We start from the raw sequence: 6,403 nt of genomic DNA on the forward strand, positions 1-6,403 counted from the left end.
TAGGACTTAAACTCCATGCTTGAAAACCGAATAACGAGAAAGTAAAACATACCAAAATGTCCTGTAGCCTCTCTTTTATAAATGTGGAGCGCTACACACCCCTAAAAGACAATTTACTATCCAGACTTAATGGACTCTAAATTTGTCATGAACCTAAATCTCTGATACCAACATAACATAACCTGAGCTGGGGCCTAGTCATACCAGGCATCACAAGTCCAATTAGGACTGGAGACCACCCCTGTTAACTAACCCAACCTCTAGTCATCTACCCTAAGTTGGCTGAATTTCAAATATATAACAAGATAGCGTAACTATCAACTTTACAAACTCTTGGTTAGGCCTATTACCGAGACCAACTAAATAAAGTCTAGCCATCCAAACCCAACCAATATCCATACCAAACAAACCATAACCATATGAGTTCCATTATAATTATATATAATCCCAAAATAAAAGAGGATGGAATAGTGTGAAATTTAATCCTATAGTATCAGTCCCGATACCACTACCAATGCTAAGGCTAACACCTATACTAATACCACCTATATCAACCCATAGTAGTTCCACAAAAGTCTCTAACCAAAGAAATACTAAAATCCAGTTGGGACATGCCTCCTACAAAAGCAAAAACCAATATCCTTAAATAAACCAAGGTATAAAATTATATCCATGAAATGAAGCCTTCCAGAAAGATGAAAGCTCACCACTTCAATTAGGTAGATGATCCCTAATGTCCAATAGCTAAGTAGGAGGAGTAGAACAATTGAATCCTAGATTGTATTAGGATACAACCACCAGAAGATGGGTTAGCGGGTGAACGCTAGCATGAACTCAAGATAAAAATAATATAATGCCAGCTAGTAAAACCAAGTGAACTAACCATATGCATACAAACCATACATATATATAACCATGCTAGGAAAAGGGGAATTGGGTTTTGAATGAATTTAAAACCATTAACCTGGGTATGTGAAGCTTAACCATCCTTAACAACCCACAAGATATATGTATATAGTGTAACCCCCTAAATGGGCCCCGATGTATATAGTCACCAAAATCGGAGATACTATAAGAGTAAGAGATTCCCAAATTCCCTCACCATTCATAATACATATGAATAATGTACTTAGAGGTTACCCGCATACCTCATAGTATCATAAAAGAGTCACCATATCCTACCCCTCATGTTAGCAAATATGAGTTTTTAGTGTATATTCATGGAACTCCCTTTTTGATGGTTAGCTATAAAACCCTGCCATTATTGCCCAATTAAACCCATTTCCATCCAACCAATCTATTATTCCATTTATTACATACCAAGGCCAAGAGTAGTAGTATCGCAATACCAAATATAATTTGTAAGTATGGTCCTAATCCAAACCTTTTAAGGTAAAGGGATTCCCGCGTACCCATTTACTATGGTCCTAATCCAAACCTTTTAAGGTAAAGGGATTCCTGCGTACCCATTTACCAAGTTATCTTAGGGTAGTCCCATCTACCACACAATTATTCCTTCATTAAGTTTCTAGGGGGAGTTCTATGTACCCAACAAGTTATTCATTAACATATTTACTTAGGGGATTCAATTATACCCCACAAGAAGTTCAATTAACCATAGCCATGACCACCAAACCATTCTATTTAAACTATTCCAAGTCATTTAGCGATGTAGGATGCCATTACAAAGTTTAAACCATACATAAGTTCCATTATAATCCAACAATGCCGTTAAAACATTCCCATAGGCATTTTACCAAATATATTGGGGGCATACTATTTCTAAAACCAAAGCCAATTGCCAAATAACCATTCCCATGCAACCTATTATAAAAAACTACCATTAAAGCATATAAAAGCATAATTAAAATATGGGAAAACTATAACCAAGATTTATAACCAAAACCTCCAAATTATATTTGAACGTCCAAAACCATACAATAATCAAACCTTAAAAACATTATATAAAACCATGCCTTTAGCTGGAACGAAACATGAAAAATCACCAAGAATATGATCGCGAGAAATCATCAACACAAGCCCTAAATTAATCCTTAAGATTAAACCCAAGATTTCTTTTACCCAAAAGCTATAGAGATAATTGTACAGTATTTAAGAGATGTTTCTAAGTGTTAATTAATAGAATAATAGGGAAAATAACCTCCCACTAGAATATAAGTCGTACAACCTTATAAGATTAAGTGTGGAAATGTCCAGATTTCCCTCACTTAAACTCTTAAAAATACCATCAGGTGGGTATGCCTATCCACACTAGTCGTACCCTCCAATACGAATGGTACCGACCACTCGTACCCAAGGTTATCTCCCTTGGACCCAACAGTGTCCAAGGTATGACTCACCCCAAACTATGTCGAATCCAGGGATATGACCAGTACCCAAGATTTGTACACTAGAATAATAGAATCGCTAGAGGATTGAACATTGACCACCATACGAGTCCCTAGTACGACTTGTACCCTCGCTTATGGCACATGGTGAACCACTTGCACTCAGATCCATCTTAAGTTAACAAGCCTAAATTAAGTGAAGTAACTAAAAAACCCGTATCCCCAAATACGATACGTACTACCAAAGTTGTATACATTCCAGAAACCAAATCCAACCTACCAACCAATATTGGTTAGCATATGACTAACCTATACCACTCGTATCCTAGTGAGCAAGTCCTTTCACCTAGTTGTATCCTATCCAAAGACCAAAAATCTAGGAAATTTTCAAAGGGCCAGGAACCGAGGTTGTTTCAGTCTCCTCTACAAGGATTATTCGTCCCCAAATAACTGACAAGGTAGGGTAACCATAAACACGGTTCATTAGCATTATAAAATATCAATCAAACCTTTAAGCAAGTTAGGAAACACGGATGCAAAGATATTAATATTTCCTTTAACAAACTCAAAAAATAAAGGTGTGTTCAAGAACGCATACCTTCCATATGAATTCCAGGAACAAAAAATAAATATGGATACTTTGACTTTATGTCCTCCTCCGCTTCCTATGTAGCCCCTTCCACTTTGTGGTTCCACTATAGAACCTTAAATGATGCCACATTCTTAGTCCGCAACCATAGAACTAGCCGATCTAGTACCTTAACCTAGACCCCTTTGTAAGACAGAGATTCTGAGATACCTAAGCCCTACCAGGGAACTACCAAAAAAGAATCACCAGGACACATCCTCAACGTAGAGAAATAAAATACTGAATGAATGAAGCTCATGCTAGAAGGAAACTCTAATTTAAAAGAAACATTGCCAACCATTCGTGTAATAACATAAGGACTAATAAAATGGGGACTTAGCTTCACCTTCTTACCAAACCTCATCATACCTTTCATGGGAGAAATATTCAGGAACACCTTCTCCCTAACCACAAACTCCAAATCCCAATGCCTTAAATCTGTATAGAACTTTTGGCGACTTTTTGAAAGCCTTAAGCCTATCCCAAATCACCTCTACCTTTTACATAGCTTGATAAACTAAATCATAACCAAACATGTCCGCCTTGCCAAGCTCAAACTATCTAATAGGAGATGTAAACCTCCTATAATGCAATGCCTCAAAAGGGGTCATACCTATACTAAATGATAGCTATTGTTGTAAGCAAACTCTACAAAAGGTAGATGCAAAATCCAATTGCCACCATAATCAATAACACATACCCAAAGCATATTCTCCAATTTTCGAGCAGTCCTCTCAGCTTGACTATCTTCCTAAGAATGAAAAGCAGTACTCAGACTCATTTTAGTACCCAATCCCTTCTAAAAAAACCTCCAAAAATAAGATGAAAACTGCATACCATTATTTGAGATAATCGAAACAGGTACCCCATACAGCTTCACAACCTCCTAAAAATACATCACATAATTCTCTGCTAAAAAGGTAGTCCTCACTGACAAGAAGTGAGTAGACTTTCTCAACCTATCCACAATGACCCCAATCTAATTGAAAAGTTTCCACAACTGAGGAAGATCAAAAATGAAATCCATATTGATCAGTTCCAATTTCCACTCAGGAAAATCAATTACCTAATATAACTCTCCAGGCCTCATGTGTTCAACTTTAACTTGTTGACACACCATGCACTTTGCTATAAAATTAGCCACGTCCTTTTTCAAACCATTCCATCAATATATCTCTTTGAGATCATAATACATCTTCGTAGAACTTGGATGAAAAACGTAGCGTAATCCATATATCTTAGCCAAGATCCTTTGTCGCAACCCATGGACGTCAGGAAAACACAAACTCCCTTGGTACCATAAAGTACCATCACTGCTGATCACGAATACCATTACCCTTTTTCCATCTACATCACTTTTGATTTTCATTAAGATAGGATCTAGCACTTGCTTAACATAATCCCAGCACCGTGAGATAATCAAACCTCTTACTGTTCCAACACACCACCATTCTCAGAGTCAGAAAGAACAATATTAAGATTAGATAAATAGTTAATATCCTTCATGAATTCCCACTTCTCCTTATCCACATGAGCTAAATTCCACATGGATAACCCGCTAAGAGCATCAACAAAATATTAACCTTACCTTGATAGTAGTGAAGACTCATATCATAGACCTTGAGAATCTCCAACAATCTTCTGTGCCTGAGATTTATCTCATTCTAAGTGAACACATACTGCAGACTCTTATGATCAGATAAGATATCTACATGCACTCCATACAAATAATGCCATAAGATTTTCAAAGCAACGACCACCGCTAACATCTTTAAATTACGAGTAGCATAATTCATCTGATGCACCTTTAATAGCTTGGAAGCATAGAAATTACCTAATGTTGCATCAAAACATAGCCAAGTCCCACCCAGGATGCATAAAAATACACCACAAACCCCTCATTACCTTCAGGCAATGACAAAACCAAAGTCGAAGTTAGCTTATCCTTAAGCTTCTCAAAACTCCCTTTACATGTTTCTGACCAAGAAAATTTTATCTTCTTCTAAGTTAACTTAGTCAAAGGAGTGGCTATCAAAGAAATGCTTTCCAGAAACCACCTATAATACCCAACCAAACCTAAGAAGCTTCGAATATCAATTTAAGTCGTTGGTCTAGGACACCTTTTCACTACCATAAGTATTTCAGGATCCTCCATGATCCCTCCACTAGAAATAATATGCCCTAAGATAGTTACAATGTTCAACAAAAACTCATACATGGAGAACTTAGCATACAACTGATATTCCTTCAATGTCTACAACACCACATGAAGGTGATTGGCATAATCCACTCAATTTTTAGAATACATCAAGATGTTATCAATATACACAATGATAAAAAGATCCAAGAACTGCCTAAAAACCTAGTCATCAAGTCAATAAATGCTGATGGGGCATTAATAACGCCAAATGACATAACTAAGAATTCAAAGTGCCTATACTGAGTATGATAATCCATCTTAAAGGTATACTCCTTTTTAATCTTAAGCTAATGATACCCAGACCGAAGGTCTCTCTTAGAAAAGATCTTGGCACCTTGCAACTGATAAAACAAGTCATCAATCCTTTTAAAAGGATAGTTGTTCTTGACTGTTACCTTATTCAACTACTGATAATTGATGCACATTCAAAGGGAACCATCCTTCTTACACATGAACAACATTGGTTCACCCAATAGGGATACATAGGATGAATAAACTCCCTATCCAGAAGATCTTTTAGTTTCTCCTTGAGTTTTCTTAACTCAGCTGGAGCTATTCTATAAGGAGGAATAGATATTTGATGAGTGTCCAGAACCAAATCAATCTCAAACTAGACTTCTCTATCTGGAGGAACACCAGGAAGATCATCTAGAAAAACCTCAGGAAACTTATTTAACACTAGAACCAAGTGTCAAGAAGGACCCCTCGAGTTACAATATTTAACTCAGACCAAGTGATAAAAACACCCTTTGTAGTATAATCTCCGAGCCCTAAAATAAGAAATAAACCTCCCCTAGGAGCTAAGGAACCACCCTCCCACTCGACAACTAGTTCACCAGGGAACCTAAAGACTGCCTTACGGGTCTGACAATCTAAGGACACATAAAAAGAGTGTCACCAATCCATACCAAGAATAACGTTAAAATCCACCAAGTCAAGCTCAAATAGATTTACCAAGGTTTTTTCTCTACCAACATATATTTGTAATACCCCAAAATCTATTTTCTTAGGATGCCATATAGTGCTCTGAACTATAAGTAGTCCTAAGCTAACCCTAGCCTGATGTGAAAAACTAAATCTTAATCTTAAAAGAATAGAATATGAATTTAAGATCAAAATAAATGTGAAAAACTATCTGAATTATCTGAGTATATTTAAAAATACTAAACTCGTCAGCCTGATAAAGCAAATACTGAAAATTTAAATACCACAAATAAATTCTAAAAC

The sequence above is a fragment of the Capsicum annuum genome, chromosome 4, assembly GCF_002878395.1.
Source record: "Capsicum annuum cultivar UCD-10X-F1 chromosome 4, UCD10Xv1.1, whole genome shotgun sequence".
Classification (NCBI taxonomy): domain Eukaryota; kingdom Viridiplantae; phylum Streptophyta; class Magnoliopsida; order Solanales; family Solanaceae; genus Capsicum; species Capsicum annuum.